Source organism: Denticeps clupeoides, chromosome 13, assembly GCF_900700375.1.
Source record: "Denticeps clupeoides chromosome 13, fDenClu1.1, whole genome shotgun sequence".
Classification (NCBI taxonomy): domain Eukaryota; kingdom Metazoa; phylum Chordata; class Actinopteri; order Clupeiformes; family Denticipitidae; genus Denticeps; species Denticeps clupeoides.
Genome location: NC_041719.1, coordinates 10,360,355 through 10,375,111, shown reverse-complemented (window position 1 = coordinate 10,375,111; position 14,757 = coordinate 10,360,355). Strand labels below are relative to the sequence as shown.

The following is a 14,757-nucleotide window of genomic DNA, read 5'->3' as shown; positions in this document are numbered from 1 at the left end:
TGTTTATGTGCTAATAATAACGATAACGTATGTACGTAAATAAATCTTTAAGGAACTGTGTCGGGGAAGCAACTTCGGGAAGAAGTGTGTGTTTTCTTAGCCGTGAACCCCCCCACCCTTTCCGTGTGTGTGTGTGTGAGTGTATGTGTGTGTGTAGGGGGGTCCACGCCATTGTAAGATGCGCTGAATTGAGAACTGTCAGAGATGTCGTCTATTTTAACAGTCTCTCGTGGGGTGAATGGCAGTCGCTCCCTGATCCAGCGCAGGTGCAGGGAAGCAGGGGGATGGTGGTGGTGGGTGGGTGGGGTAGGGGGGTGCTCTCTCTCTCTCTCGCTCTCCCCGGCTCGGCCAAAATGCGCATTCCCTTCAATAGACCACACACTGTCAGCCAGCATGGCATCAGGCCCGTGCCCCTCGCACCCTTCTGTCCTCCCTCTACCCCGTTATTCACTCTTCCTTTTATTATTTTCTCCATGTATAAACGCACAAACATATACGTATGTATTACGAACACGTATGTATATATTGATAAATTAAATGCTTTTTAAAAAATTATTTGTCAACGTGACCGTGATGGCTTCGGGTTGATATATCGACATTCCGCTGGATTACTTCACCGAAAGCATTTACCAGACGTGGAAGGAAAAAAGTTCATTTCCAAAGCTGCCACCTACGGTTTCAAACGCGCCCCGACACATTTATTTACTGTTTAAATAACGTTCTTAACGAAACGTTTACTCTGGTGTGTGAAATGTCGGCCAAATTTGAAATTACTAGCCTGAATCTAAAAAAAAAAACGAACGAACGAACGAACGAGTTTGGGTGAAAGTTGGTTGAACGCTGTCGTGTCGGTTTTTTTGGTTTGGTAAGAAGTTGTTAATAAAAAGCCACGTGGTGAAATAACACCTCTCGTCGTCGTCCCCCCACAACAATGTAAACCACCATCTCGTTATTATTTAATAACGCATAACGGTGCAGGTCTGATCCCCGGAGGTTCGGAAAAGTTGGTTGCGGTGTGAGGTCGGCGCGTTCGGTTCTATTGCAGCATTTGGCATTTTTGGTTGAAACTTTTGATGAATTTGCGGGAGGAACTCATTACCATTTTATTTTTGGACGACAAAAAAAGTCGAATTGGACTCTCCGCAACAATTAAAAATGTAAGGGCCCTGATGTCGGAACGACGTATCCCAGCCTCGTTTTACTCCAGACCAACACGAGGAAGTTCCGTAGACTTTACAGTGTTGTGGTGTGCGTGGCATAACCCCCCCGTGAAATTCATTAATGAACGCGGTCCGCACGGCGCGTCGCGGTGCGTGATTGGCGCGCGTAAAAAAAAAAAAAAAAAAAAAAAAAAAACCCTCGCCATGAGCAGCAGCGGTCCGGGCATTTCCACGGGGTCCCACCCCACGCCTGGAACAATGTGTGCTTTGATGCAGCGGTTCAGTCAGCAGGGGTGTTCGGAGCGATGCAGATCAAGCCCGCTTTTAATGGACCGGCGGCGCAGGACAGGGGGGGAGGGAGGAAGAGGAGGAGGAGGAGGAGGAGGGGGCGCGGCGACTTTCATACAAACGCCGTTGTGCCGCGCGGAGGCGAAGTTTTCTTTCGTCCAGACTGTCGGCGGACATCTGCCGAGTCGAGACCCGCGATCGTTTTCCTTCCTTATTTATTCGCTTGTTTTGTCGCAGGTGTGTGTGTGTGTGTGTCTGTGTGTGTCCTCAAAGGCGCACTGCGCCCTGGGCTTTAATAAAACGGCGACAGTCGGCGTGTGTCCCCGGGCCGTCACTTTCTACTTGACGGGACAAAAAATATATTTCTATAAGTATTTACAAAAAAAAAAAATGCGTCCTCTTATTATCCACGTGAGACCCGTGATGGACAAGGATTTTGCCCATTGTTATATCCGGGGACCTTTTGGGGTGCCTAGTGTCCCCCTTGTGTGTGACACGCATTTGCATGGCTGAAGCATCTGCATACTAAGCATGAACTTTCTTCCCCGGTTTCCCAGCAATAGCTCTGGCTGTTAGGGGGCTGTCATTAGGCGACCCGCTCCGCAACAGCAGACCCCATTGTTCCGCTCATTCCTCCCAATTTCAGGCTTGGCTTGTACATACCATCAATGCTGATTAATGGCGTTATAAGCATCTGGGTTGCCCTATTTCCCGAGACATGCAAATCCAAGTGCAGAAATTAAAGATTACTTGTTGCTTTTGTTCGCGAGGGTAGCCGGTGCCGGGCAGATTCGCCGGGCCCGGTTCAGACGTTTCAGATCTAACATCAAATAACATTTATTCCCCCCCCCCGAACATTTTTACACAGACGGCCAAAAGACGAAACTGCAGAACGCGCTGGTGTAAATTTGCTTGAAGCCACCCTGTTGACGGGATCTCGGCAGATATTTGGATCGGAGTCAGAGCTCAGATGTGATCGGACGAGATGTGGGAAATAATTTCATCTGACCATTTCAGACAGACAGCCGCTTGTTGCTGCCATCAGTCAAAAGCGATTGGCCTTTTTTTGTTGTTTGCTTTTAGAATAAAGGGTTTAGAAAAGTTTGTCTGGACACAGAAAGGGCCCCACAACGGCCCTTTATATTTCCTCGGGCTCGGGCCCGGGTCTTTTCAATAGGAGTTGGAGGGCTACTCGCTGAACGCGTGGGCTTGTTGACAGACCAACTAATTTATCACAATAATCGTGTAAAGCATGTTCACCACGGCGTTCGTGCTTTCAGCAGAAATATGCCATGTCATAATCTGATATGAAATCGTAAGAATACATTTGCAACAGGCATCCAAAAAAATCCCAATCCCCTGCTTTAGTCGAGACGAAAAGGATGCACCAAAAAAGTCAAATCTCGCCCGTGTGGCTGACCTTCCTCCCTCAAATCCCGAATAAAAATGAAAAAGGGGACAAGCGCTTGTGTTAAATATACTCAATCACACGCGTGACTTCACTCCAACAGAACGTTCCTTTCCCTGTCCTGCCGCTGCAGTCCGAGCCGGGAACGAGATTATGTTGGAGCCATGCGTTTCTGCAGGGGTCAGGAGGTCTCCGGCTTTTGAAGGGTCCGTGTCCCCGGACAGACGCGGTGCTGGAACGGGAAGAGGGCTTCTTTCGGTCCGTCTCTGGAGACCAGCCCGAGCCCAACCGAAACCGGACAAGAATTCTGAACCCGTATATGATTCATAGCATCGGATTGATGATCGACGTTTCGATGTTAAAGCAAGGAAAATCTGGGACAGTTTTTCCCCATCGGTTAGCATTGAACGGACCTGGGAGCCCATGGACAAGAGAATATGATATCATGATTTGTATCAAAGCAAAGCAAAAACCAGAATGTGTTCAGACATCGTCGTGCTCGTCACAATGATTTAAAATTTTGGACGATTTCACTAAATCGCTAAACCTTTTTTGTGACTGGGCCTTATTAACAATAACGATGATCATAATATTTTTGTCATGCTGGTGAAAGCGTGTGATTTATGTGAGTGAAAGCGAGGCAGGTTAAAGCCCCGCCCTCCCGTGGTCAGTGGATCTGATTGTAAATAAGAGGAGTTCACACGCCGATCGGGTGACCGGGGGGAACAAGCGACCCATTTTAATCAGGTGCCTATCTCCCTATCACGGAGATCAGAGCTCCGCCACTCCCGAGCTCGTCATTGTGTCCCCTCAGCGAAATGACATCTCCCTCCCGCAGAAAAAGCCAGTCTAGTGGAGGGATGAGATTTCACTGTCTCTGGGCCACAGCTCTTCTATTAGCATATGCACTGTGTTGAACAACAGTGAATGAATAAATACTCTGCTTTAGCATAACTGCATTGTCTGTAATTTAAGGACCATGCAAAAAAAAACGGTCTAAATATGTTTAAAAATATGTTTATATGATGTAATAACATAATATTATATATGTAATAACATAATATTAACCACCCAGCAGAAAATGGAAGAGAAGAATGGGTTTTGTTCAGTGCTGGGCCGATACGATGTCATATGTAATAAAACATTCTAAAAGTCATTGCAGTAGCTCCAAATCCTGACTCGATATCAGTGCTAAATGTCACTTTGAAACCATCTCTGACGCCTGTTTCAGGGCAACTGACAAACTATATAGTTCATATATGATGGGCCAGTTAATTAATTAAAAACATGATGATATAAGCAAACATATATGTAATGCTCCAACATTCTTAATACTGTGCTTCGCAACGACAATCACGTCACTTCAAGATTCACACAAAATATAGCATATACAAAATATAATCATGCCATTCGATTTTCTGTGCCATAGTGGGTACCGATTCTGATTTTGAGGTCTGAGGTGATTTCAGAGAAAGTCTTGAGTGTTTTTCTCTGCGAGAGCGGATTAATATTCAGGGAAGTGTATTGCAGATTTTTTGCCATGTGTTCAGAAGACTAGAACAAGCCTCAAGAAGAAGCATCAAATGAGAACCAAAAAAACTTTGGTTTGTGAGTTAAAAAAAGCTCTTATCGAAAAGTTAAAAATGTGAGACTCTGTACCCTTCAGATCAGAATGAACTTCTGTTCTTCTTGTTTATTTTCTAAATACACCCTTCCTCCAATATTTCCTCCCAGTGAGGTCGGCACGGTGCCAGCTCCAGTTATCATTCCCAGAAAAGGATAGGGACCGATGACAGCTGGACATCTCCTATTGATTATGTGACACTCTGGGTCATTTATGGCATTTTGCCCCTGTGTTGAAGTGGACATCAAACCGATTAACACCTTTTGGCACATGCTTCCGCCTAGTAATGACATCCCTCCACCATCATTGTTGGATGCTCATACTCAAGACTGAGAAGCTACTTTATCACCCACCTCGTTATCAGACAGTTTTCCATTGGGGTGGGTATATGTATTCTTAAAAGAACACACACACACACACACACACACACACACACACACACACACACACAGGTCTTCTGTAGACGTTACTTCAGTTACGGCGAGATTAAAATGACCATTGTCATTTTTCACATACACCTCCATTGTCCTTTAAACAATTAATTGGACAAGCTTTGTTCTTAGAATGTTCTTAGAATATTATACATTAGACAACTGAGGTTCTGAATGCTGATAAAAAAAATTTAGATACAAAAAGTATATACTTAAAACAATGAGCTGAATGTAAATATTTCCCCATCTATTGTCTTCCCAATATTAATCGAACATTTCTTTTTGTACGAGGAGAACAGAAGAAACTGCATTTTACAGTTGAGGGGGAAAGAGAAAAAAGGGGATGCAACATTTGCATTACTGCTTAGCAGATTATTGCGGTTGCTGCTCTAGGATAAGGTTGGAGAGCCTTGTCGCCGTGGTAACTGCCAGAACAATTCAGTTGAAGTTTGAAGAGGTCAGCTTGCAGGGTCAACAACTCCAGTCTCTCCCTGTGCCAACTTCTGTTGGGCCTGAGAGTTTTTTGTGGGATTGTTAGCCCTGGACTAGCCCTGGGTGGTAGGCAATTCCAAGCCTGATATAAATTTTTTGAGTCAGTTCGTGGCCTAGGCGCTCCAGGTGGCCTGTGAAATCGATTTTAACCCTGTGACCCTGTCTAGCAGAGGCACAGTTGACAACCTGGGTGAGAATTTAGCTAGCCCTGACAGATTTGCTGCGAGCGCAGAGAGAAAGGGGGATAGGAGGGGCTCCATGCTGGTGGGTGTGAGGTAGAAGTGGTCATTAAAAGCTTATTAAAAAGTTTTCAATGGCCAGGAGAGGGTGGCTGAATGCGTCTGCGGAGTGCTGCAACTGGAGAAAACTGGGGAAACTAATCAACTCGGGGTGAAGTCTATAGGTCGCACTGCATGTCCGCCAAGTGGGAGCGTGTATTCAAATATTCCAGCTCTGAAGGGTTCTACAGAGACTGATGTTTGATTCAAAGCCACTTGCCAAGGAGTCTCTTTCATTCATTCATTCTTTCGAAAATATGGTACAAGCTTTCATTTTTTGTCTTACATTTGGCAAATTGGTGACATAAAGACAACTGAGCCGTGTTTCTTGAATTCATTAGCAAAGAAGAAGGAATTTTTATCATGTAATTTTATTTTTCACTAAATTCCAATGTCAAAATTGTGAAATTTATTTACAAGAATAACAGCAACAATGTTACTATCATTATAACAACAAGCATAACCTGGTGTGTGTTAAAAATGCTTAATAACCATGCAATAGAGTAAAACTGAGGTACAAAGAATAAGCTAAAAGGGGAAAAAAACTGTAGTTCGCTGTGATAATAGTTTATTTTTACTTTTTACATTAAGACTAAGTCTTGTCTTTGGACTTCATGACCGTCTCTGAAGGTCTTTGGTAGGGATTAACTGAAATGCCCTTTTGGTTTTATTGTGTCTTCACCAAGAAAACCACTATAGCCATCTCATCATCTGCTGAAAAAAATGTGCTGGACTGATCTTGGACGATGCATGTGTCAAAATGTGTATTATTTCTGCAGCCGCTCCCCTAGTCCCGCAAATGCATGTCAGCCACCTATGTGATTTAAAGTTGCAGAAAGTCTCCAGGGGGGGTTCATGTGGCCAAAGAGCAGTGCGGCCTCTAAGGATTGACGTTTGTTTCATGGCTTAAAAGCTGAAGGTGATCATTGTGCGTGTGTGTGCGCGCCCGAGAGAGTGAGTGAAAAGAGAGGAGTGTTAGTATGTGTAGGTAGCACAGTGCCAGTGAGTGGAATTGTCCCTGATTGTGTTTGATTGCGTTTGAGTGCAGTTTCAGTGATGCTCCTGAGAGCCGGTGTCATCCCTCTCCCGTCACACGTCTAAGGAAGGGGTGAGTGCTCCTCCCGGCGCGCTCTTCACTGCACTCCATAAAAACTACGGCCATTTGTAAATAAAACTTGCTCAAAACACAGAGTCATCGAGTGGAGCCATAATGGTCCACGGTTATGTGGTGAAACTGAGCCACATGGGGCTTCACCACTTGGAAACAGATTTTTAGCCAGATCACCTGAATCAACAGGTTTTTCTTTTTTCAGCTCTCTCTGGATCATGTGCTTCTAATGCAGTTTTAGGATTTAAAATGGACATTAAAATGTTGAAAGGGAGAAGTACAACATTTTTCCATTGTGAGTTTTGGTTATTTCAGGGTTTTTTTTTCTTTTTTTGGAGAGCTGTGCACTTGATCCTGCATTTTGATACCTTTCCGCTGTCATCATACGGCCAGGGCAAAGGTGACCAGTGACTGTGCTCCTATGCAAATATTTCTTCAGGCAAAGGAGGGACGTTGAGAACACTCACAGCAACGTGGTGCTTATTATATCTTCCAAATTCATGCACCTTTAGGGTATATAAATTTGCCATAGAAACATAGAATTTGTATTTTTTTTGTTTTCATGCACTAGAGAAAGCAATGGCAAAGAATAGCTAGTATTTTTACAAAATCAATTTATTAAAACATCCACGCTGGTTTGAAGGCTTGTTAGTGAATCCGCGGCTCTGATTATCCTTAGGATTTATGGGCTACTCCAGCGAGTATTTTGTGTGTGTGAGTGTTTGTGCGCGTGCTCGTTCGTGTGATGATGATTAATGAGGTATTTTTGGCAAGTTGGCATTACTCATCAGTGCCATGGCAGTTTTGTTTCAAAAGTGCTGGTGCTGGAGAAAGGGGGATTTTAGCCCATCAGCAGTGTGTGATGTCAGCATGCAGGACAACAAAAGAGAAGCCCAAATCCGTGGTGTTTGCAGCATGACAGGGGCCCAGGCTGGGCTGAACACAGCCCTCTTTTCACTGGGACAAACATACCACAGCGCACACCGCACTTTCAGCCTCAGTAAGCAGGTTGACTCTCCTTACTCCAAAAAATGTAAAAAAAAAAAACTTTTATGTTTATTCATAGCTGGGGATGTCAGCTATATATGCTTGATCACGCAGAAGTTCATAATAGAACACATTCTGTAATAAGAACCTGAAAAAAAGCTTTACTGATTTACACCAATGCTTAAACTAAATGTATATAGTGTAAGCAAATGAGGGATGGTGGGGTGTCAGTGGATTGGGAACATGAACAGTATTTTTCGTAAAGTGTCTGCGTGCCAGTTATTAATTTCTCATACCTGGGCTGAAATGCGATGAGAGTTATGGTCCATTCACACTAGACGCACACCTTTGTTTGTTCAATGCTGTGGGTTTGACGAACGAAAGCCTCTGTTTTTTTCTTGCAAATCCGGACTAGGTTTTCTTGGTTGTTGGGGAAAGAAAAAAATCCAGTTTCCAATCATATGAACCTGTTTTGCGTCATAAAATAAATAAATAAATAAAATAACAGTAATTTGGAAACTGCCCTCTATTTAATCTGTATGTGTGGGAACAGGGGTGAGGAGGGCGACCCTACTCTGGGCTCATTTGCAATCATGTAACTAATTAATCCCCAACTATATTCACCAGATATTATGTTTTTGTCATCGGTTTGTCCCCATATAATACATATTATTAAAACTAACGCTATTTAAACTATGGTTTTAACTCAAACTGTTTGTGGTTTTGGTTGAGATTTATTCAAAATCTGAACTGAAGATATTTTATACAATAATTACATTCATTTGTAGACGAAATAGAGCAAAAAGGAGTAGTAGAAAAGAGACACTTTTTTTAAAGACCCACGCTCTGCTTGAACTCATTTTTTTTATACATCGTTCCAGAGTTCTGTCAAATGACAATGAGTGAATGCTCCTAGATGTCTCAGAACTCCAGTAAAATGGGGATGGCACCGACAGACCCTTAAGGCATGGCATTGTGGACCTTGCCAGACCCCAACGACAAACCCCCAATCCATCCAAGGGCTCTTTATGACGGGGAAAGAATTATGATGGGGGTGCTCCACAGTGGATCAGTGGGATCTGTGGTGGGGTAGGGGAGAAGTTGTGTAATTGTGGCATACTGTAGTACAGCAGCTTCCATTCATTGCAGTGCTGTGTGTTATAAACTGCTAGAGGGACAAATGGCAGCTGTACTATGGGGCCAGACACAAGGCCACCCTTTCTTTCAGAATGCGAGACTTTGTTGCAGCCCCAGTCAGTGGCTGAAATCCACTGATTGTACAAGAGAGTCCGAAAATTCCAACAGTGGTTTGTTTTGGGGGGGCAAACAAGAAATTCCCTTTGAGTCGATGAAGAAAATGTAGCATTGAGAAAAAATAATCACAGTGGATGAGGTTGTGTACTGTTGAACCTAAGGAAATCACTGATGCAAACCGTGTTTACAATTTGTATATTATATTGCAGGACTATGGTTATGTGTGCTATTGACCAGAAGAGTCTCATCTTCAAAGATTTGGGCCTTCCAGAATAAAAAAGGTAACCAACAGCCTGTTTGCTTTATAGGTGAATTAATTGTACATACTAAACCAACGACATATGTAAAGAAACTATTGATGTAATAAGTCGGTAAGTATTGTTAATTCTGTTTTGACATGATAATACCCTGGGACACAGTTTCTGAAATACTTTTACTTTCCATTATAAACTGATTTGGCACAGAGCATTATGGGACGATGTCTTCCTTTCCAGGATGCTACATAGCAGACATTTTTGGGAGGGTTAAGATGCGGCTGTGCCATCACAGGTGGTAGCCAGGTCTCTGTTTGACACTTTAGACTGTGACGTGCCATTGTGCCTCACTGTCCCCGTCATTTCCCCTCACATATATATTGACGGACAGCCTGGCCTTGGGGAAAGGGGGCGAGAGAGCTTATACCAAACTGCACTTGTTCCTTGTGGAATGTGCCGCTTCCTTGTGAACTATTTCCTGCTTTGTCATGGCTGCTGTTCAGTGGTACATAAAGCTGATTCTTTCTTCCTCTCTCAGTGCTGGAGTATTGACTCTCTTTCAGAGCTGGAAATGTCTGAGGAACAATGACATTCCTCTGCATTTTGAGGAAACATTTTTAAACCACATTCCTAGTTTTCAATCAAGATATATTCTGTAGATCTTAATAGAGCCTTTTGCCACTTGTAAGTTTGCTAATAATATTCGAATCAAAGCCTGCAGATTGTGGTGTAATCATATGTGTATTGAAACATGTTTTACCAAAAATGTTGATGTAAATGATTTATTTTAAAGAAGCTGTAATGCCTACAGGTAATGCATTTAAAATATCTCATGTATAACTACAGGCCTAATTAAGTTACATTTCTAACGGACAAAGCAGTAAAGTAAATCTTTATCAAGCATAAAGATTTTTAAAATAACCAATCACCCCAAGAAATTATTTTAACCTGTTCAGTCACGCAAAATCATACTCAAGAGTTTAGTCAGTTTATTTACTTAGTCTGCCAAAGTGAAAGGACAGTTTGTCAGAATATTGTTCCAAATCTCAGTGGAATTTCACGGTAGGAAGGAACACACTGGAGTGGAGATGTGGTTTTGTATTTGTACAGTTTTCCGATCTCAAACAGAACTCCCACAAGGATATTTGCGCTTGCTAACTGAACTCGCAGCGGTTCCAGTGTGGACTAATTAGAACAATGGTTGGCTTTCTTGTTGTCATATTTCTCTAAGGATAAATGTCTCTGGGCGCACACATCCCACTATTTTTTTGTGCTAATTAATCAAACTCATGTTTACTCTGGACTAAACTCTAATATTGCACAGGGGACTGGCGCTAGGCACCAGGCGTGGGATTGGGTCCATTTTCTCAGAGTCCAGGACGTTCAGGACTCGCTTGTTACACACCATTGGCCCGAGCAGCTTCAGTACCGGAAGTTAGTCGGAAGAAAACACAGGCGGACAAGTGGGACTGACTCCATCTGTCCAGAATTTGTTCCAGTCGTGTGCCTGGCCGAGCTGACGGGATGACAGGATTTGAGCCCACATGTTTGTGACAACAGAGGGTTTTTGGGGGGCTGACGGGGAGGGGGGACGGGGCAGGAAGGTGGAGAGGCTGCCTGTCTTCTTCCCGCAGCCCCCAGCGTGGTCTTGGGGGAAGGGAGGTGGGGCAGCCTGGCAGAGGAGGAGCTGCCCTGTCTGCAGGCCTTTGTCACTGCTGGGGGAGTGGAACGCTGTGACCCCGCAGGAAAGGAAACGCACGCATCCCCCCCTCCGACCTACTCCTCCTCCTCCTCCAATGGCGACGGGGGGAAGGAAAAAAAAAAAAAAGCACATTTCATGCTTGCAAATCAGCCTACCACTCTCTCCTGAGGAGTGCAGAGAAGGGACCCCCTCCTCACCCCCATTCCCACATACACAGTTAAGCAGAATAAATGCTACTGAGTGCAGTTTCATCAGATCGATATGAACTCTACTGAAGTGTTTCTATTGACACCAAGTAAAGTTTTTTTGTGTGTCTCTTAAACACCACTGTAAAAGTATAATAAGCCAATAATAACTGCTTACAACAGAGCAAAGTACACATTTCGAACTAAAACAATAATTTTTTTACATTTTCAAAGGCGAACAGTGCAAAATGTAATGGCGCCAGCAGTTTCCCCCCAAAAATACACTTTTTTTTTCAAACCCTCCCTTTTCTTTTTCCCTGCTTTTCCCCAAGCATGGCTGTGATAATTGGATTTTGTGGACACCTGTATGAGTATAGTATATCCAGGGGATTATAAGCAGGGATGGGTGAGTCAACTCTAATTATTGTCACATTAACCCGTACAAACTGCCAGTCCCAGCCCCCTTACAAATCAGCACACCAGTCCCAGTGTTCAAAAGGAGCCCTCAGCCGTCCGCAGGCCATCGGCCTCTAATTTCCCAGGACACTGAGGCTGAAGTAAGACAGGCTCTCTCAATTTGACTGTTGCTGACCATGCCATAAAGGTGTGATTCTGAAAATACTCTTCTGACTTGATGGGTTTCAGGGGTGTTAAAAAGAGGACAAAATAAGTTTGCCATCAGGAGAAGAGTTTCACTCACTCAAAATAAAAACCCTGACTTTAGACACTTAGAAGAAAGTGTGCGGCAAAGAGCCACGGGGTGGAGAGAGGTGAACCTTTCACTCACAAGCCCTTTCCTGAAACCCAAGCAAGGCAGGGGGCACGGAGTGAGCAGAGATGCAGGGCTCAAGGGCCGGATGAGCGATGAGCAGAACGGACAGGGCCGCCTGCCTTCAAAAGAGCTGCTCCCGCGAGCTTCAGGGAGCCGAGAGAGCGGCTCACAAGGTGTCTGGGGCAGGTAATTTATCAGGCCAGGCCGGGCAGCAGGAACTTCCCATGGTCACCTCTGAGAGGGAATACGTAATGAGCTGGAGGGCTCCACATTTGCCATGGCTGATTAGCCGAGGACAATGACCCCAAACAGAACTCACGGCGCTCACAATGGTGACTGGAAAGCCTCAAGGCGTTGTCTCCATATTTTTGGAGGAGGAGGAGGAGGCGGAGGAGAGGGAGAGAGGGAAAGGAGGGGGCAAATGAACAAGACTGTAGTTTACTACTCAGTCTGGTGCCTCATTTTGCAAAAAAAGAGGAGCAGACATTGTCTTATTGCACTTGGTGCACTTGGTGAAACTCAACAACGTCTTTCATTTAAATTCTATATATTACAAGTTTTCTAAATAAGCAATGTGTGCACTTGGCATGTCATATTCAGCAAAGACACAGTCATTAACAGTGTTATTACAGGCTCTGGCTTCAGCCAAGAAACTCATCACTGATTACCATCTATATATTTATATGAAATGTTAACATTATATGGCACCATTTAAATGAACAATCCCTTTTCTACTGACTGAATACTTTAATCTCAGTTCTGCAATTAGTTTGAGTGGCTAAAAGATCAACTTCATTAGTGCTTTTGACGGAGGTACCGGCTTGCCTGAATATTCAATCTCTACGGAAAGCATATCTCTTTGGACAAGCCATCCCAAATTAGTTTCTGTATCAGTTAGAGACCATCCCCCCACTACCCAGTTAAAACTTTAGACTGAATTATTTATTATGGCGAAATAAATCCACAAAGACAATTTTGCCCTTTGGTCACATGCTCTGGATTCTCATCTTGTGTTCTTCCAATTACCTAATGCTACTTAAATATACTGGGGCTTACACATGCGCTTGGCTGTAGTGGGGCCTAAAATAAGACACGCTTAATTGTATTTCATAAATTATACTGGGAGCCCAGCTGAATAAGCTTGCTGCACAAAAACGATAAAATGGACAATTATGAAGAAAAAAAAATCCAGCTCCATAATTTTCTAAACACACTCCGGAGGGTGTCTTTAAACATGGCACAACCAGCGTAATGATGTGCCCTTAGTGTTTTTAATGGCAGAAAAGGATCAATGCATAAACATGATACACACAAGTGTTTGTGTTTTGCATATTAATAACCTGTCATAACATGTGTACAAATGCAACATATTTATTGTGTTCCATTTTTTTCAATCTAAGCTTGTTACTGCATGTTCCAAAAAATGAAACCTTACCTTGAATTACATTGTGTGTCCATGTGTATGTGTGTGTTTTTTTGTTAGCAGAAGGTCTGGGATGCAAACACAGACACTGTAAATCAATGACCACCCCTCTCTTTGCAGGCTGAACACTGCTTGCGCTGCTGTTTGCTGTCCTCAGAGTCACTTCCTTCAAGTGCAGAGATAACTGGCCTGGCAGACAGAGATAGCGGCCACTCTATCACACCCTGCGCTGCTCAAATCCTCCATCACACTGTTTGTCTTAGACCAAGGCTATTAAACACACACACACACACACACACACACACACAGAAAACACACCTGTGAGGCCAACACACCAATGCCTCCCTGTGCCCAGACTGAGTGTGGCAGGGCTGCACTGAGCTGGTCAGTGTTGTGTGTTGAGGTGTCATCTGCTGGTGGCGAGGGTGGCAGCTCTGCTGACAGTGCCGCGGCGGCAGTACAACCAAAACACTGCTGGCCATCCGTGGATGACACGAGCCACTGGAATCCTGGCGACGGCTGAAAGCAAACAGCGACTTATACTCGTACCCGCAGTAAAGATATCAGATATGTATGTTTTATGCATATTTGTATGTGTCTGATGATTTATGCTATTTCTGTGAAATACCAAGGTTTTTAAATAATGTTTTGTAATTCATTTCCGTTTTATTCATCTGAACTTTACAGAATAAAAGATCAATTTTTTTTTAAATCAGTATTTTGTGCTGTCTGATGAAAACAGAAGAAAAGTGTCCATTAAAGCGTTGAATAATATACAGCTGTATACCATATATAAATACGTTATGCAGGTGCAAAAGACTATCAGGTACCTGAATTATATAACTGAAACCACAACACAGGTGGAATGTATTCCAATACAAAGCACCATTCTTAGCTTATTATTGAGTCACTCTATTTTAGCCTAACAATGCTAATTAAATCATAAAATGGTTCAGTTATGATGAAGCTGTCTTGAATCAGCCTGAGAAATTGAGACAAGTGAAAGTCAAGACTAATGGATTTAGACAGGAAGTGGTTGGTTATACAAGGACGCATTCCAGCCCTGGGCTTCTGTTCGGCAGGTCTGTGCTCCAGGCCCTTCTCACCTACTAGGGCACTGTGTAAACTATTAAGTGGGTTTTGGTGGGGGGGGGGCGTAATTTATCGTAACGTAGGCCATTCTGTTGCGTATCTATAGAGCGGCGGCGCTATGTAATTGTATAACTTTCATGTTGTATCAGTGCTGCAGCCTGAGGTGATGAAACTGTCTCTGTCACACTACCCTCTGTGCTCTCGAAGCTCCCAGGCCCAGCTTTCAGCCACGGCCATTCAGACCTCTTTATTTAGATACACAGGCTCTCAGCGCTGTGACACCAGCCCTCTGTGTGGCC

The 14,757-nt window shown here is 43.7% G+C and overlaps 1 protein-coding gene and 2 long non-coding RNA genes across 5 annotated transcripts in view; 1 reads left to right on the top strand and 2 right to left on the bottom strand.

The window, feature by feature from the left end:
* sox2 (SRY-box transcription factor 2) overlaps window positions 1-14,081 on the top strand; it is a 73,657-nt gene extending 59,576 nt beyond the window's left edge. The window contains exons 1-3 of one of the 3 annotated variants that reach the window (XR_003751680.1): window positions 1,818-7,789; window positions 9,240-9,311; window positions 13,487-14,081. The gene's annotated coding sequence lies outside the window, so the exon portion shown is untranslated. Of the gene's footprint in view, window positions 1-1,817; window positions 7,790-9,239; window positions 9,312-13,486 lie in introns of those variants that run through there. The other 2 variants (XR_003751678.1, XR_003751679.1) reach the window with 2 other exon arrangements.
* LOC114802051 (uncharacterized) overlaps window positions 1-14,757 on the bottom strand; it is a 39,805-nt gene that overhangs the window by 404 nt on the left and 24,644 nt on the right. The gene's annotated exons all lie outside the window — the stretch shown is intronic.
* LOC114802052 (uncharacterized) lies at window positions 10,259-14,095 on the bottom strand. Its single transcript, XR_003751682.1, has 2 exons — window positions 13,685-14,095; window positions 10,259-11,075 (listed from the first exon to the last, which is right to left on the bottom strand). It is a non-coding gene; the product is annotated as an uncharacterized LOC114802052 (long non-coding RNA).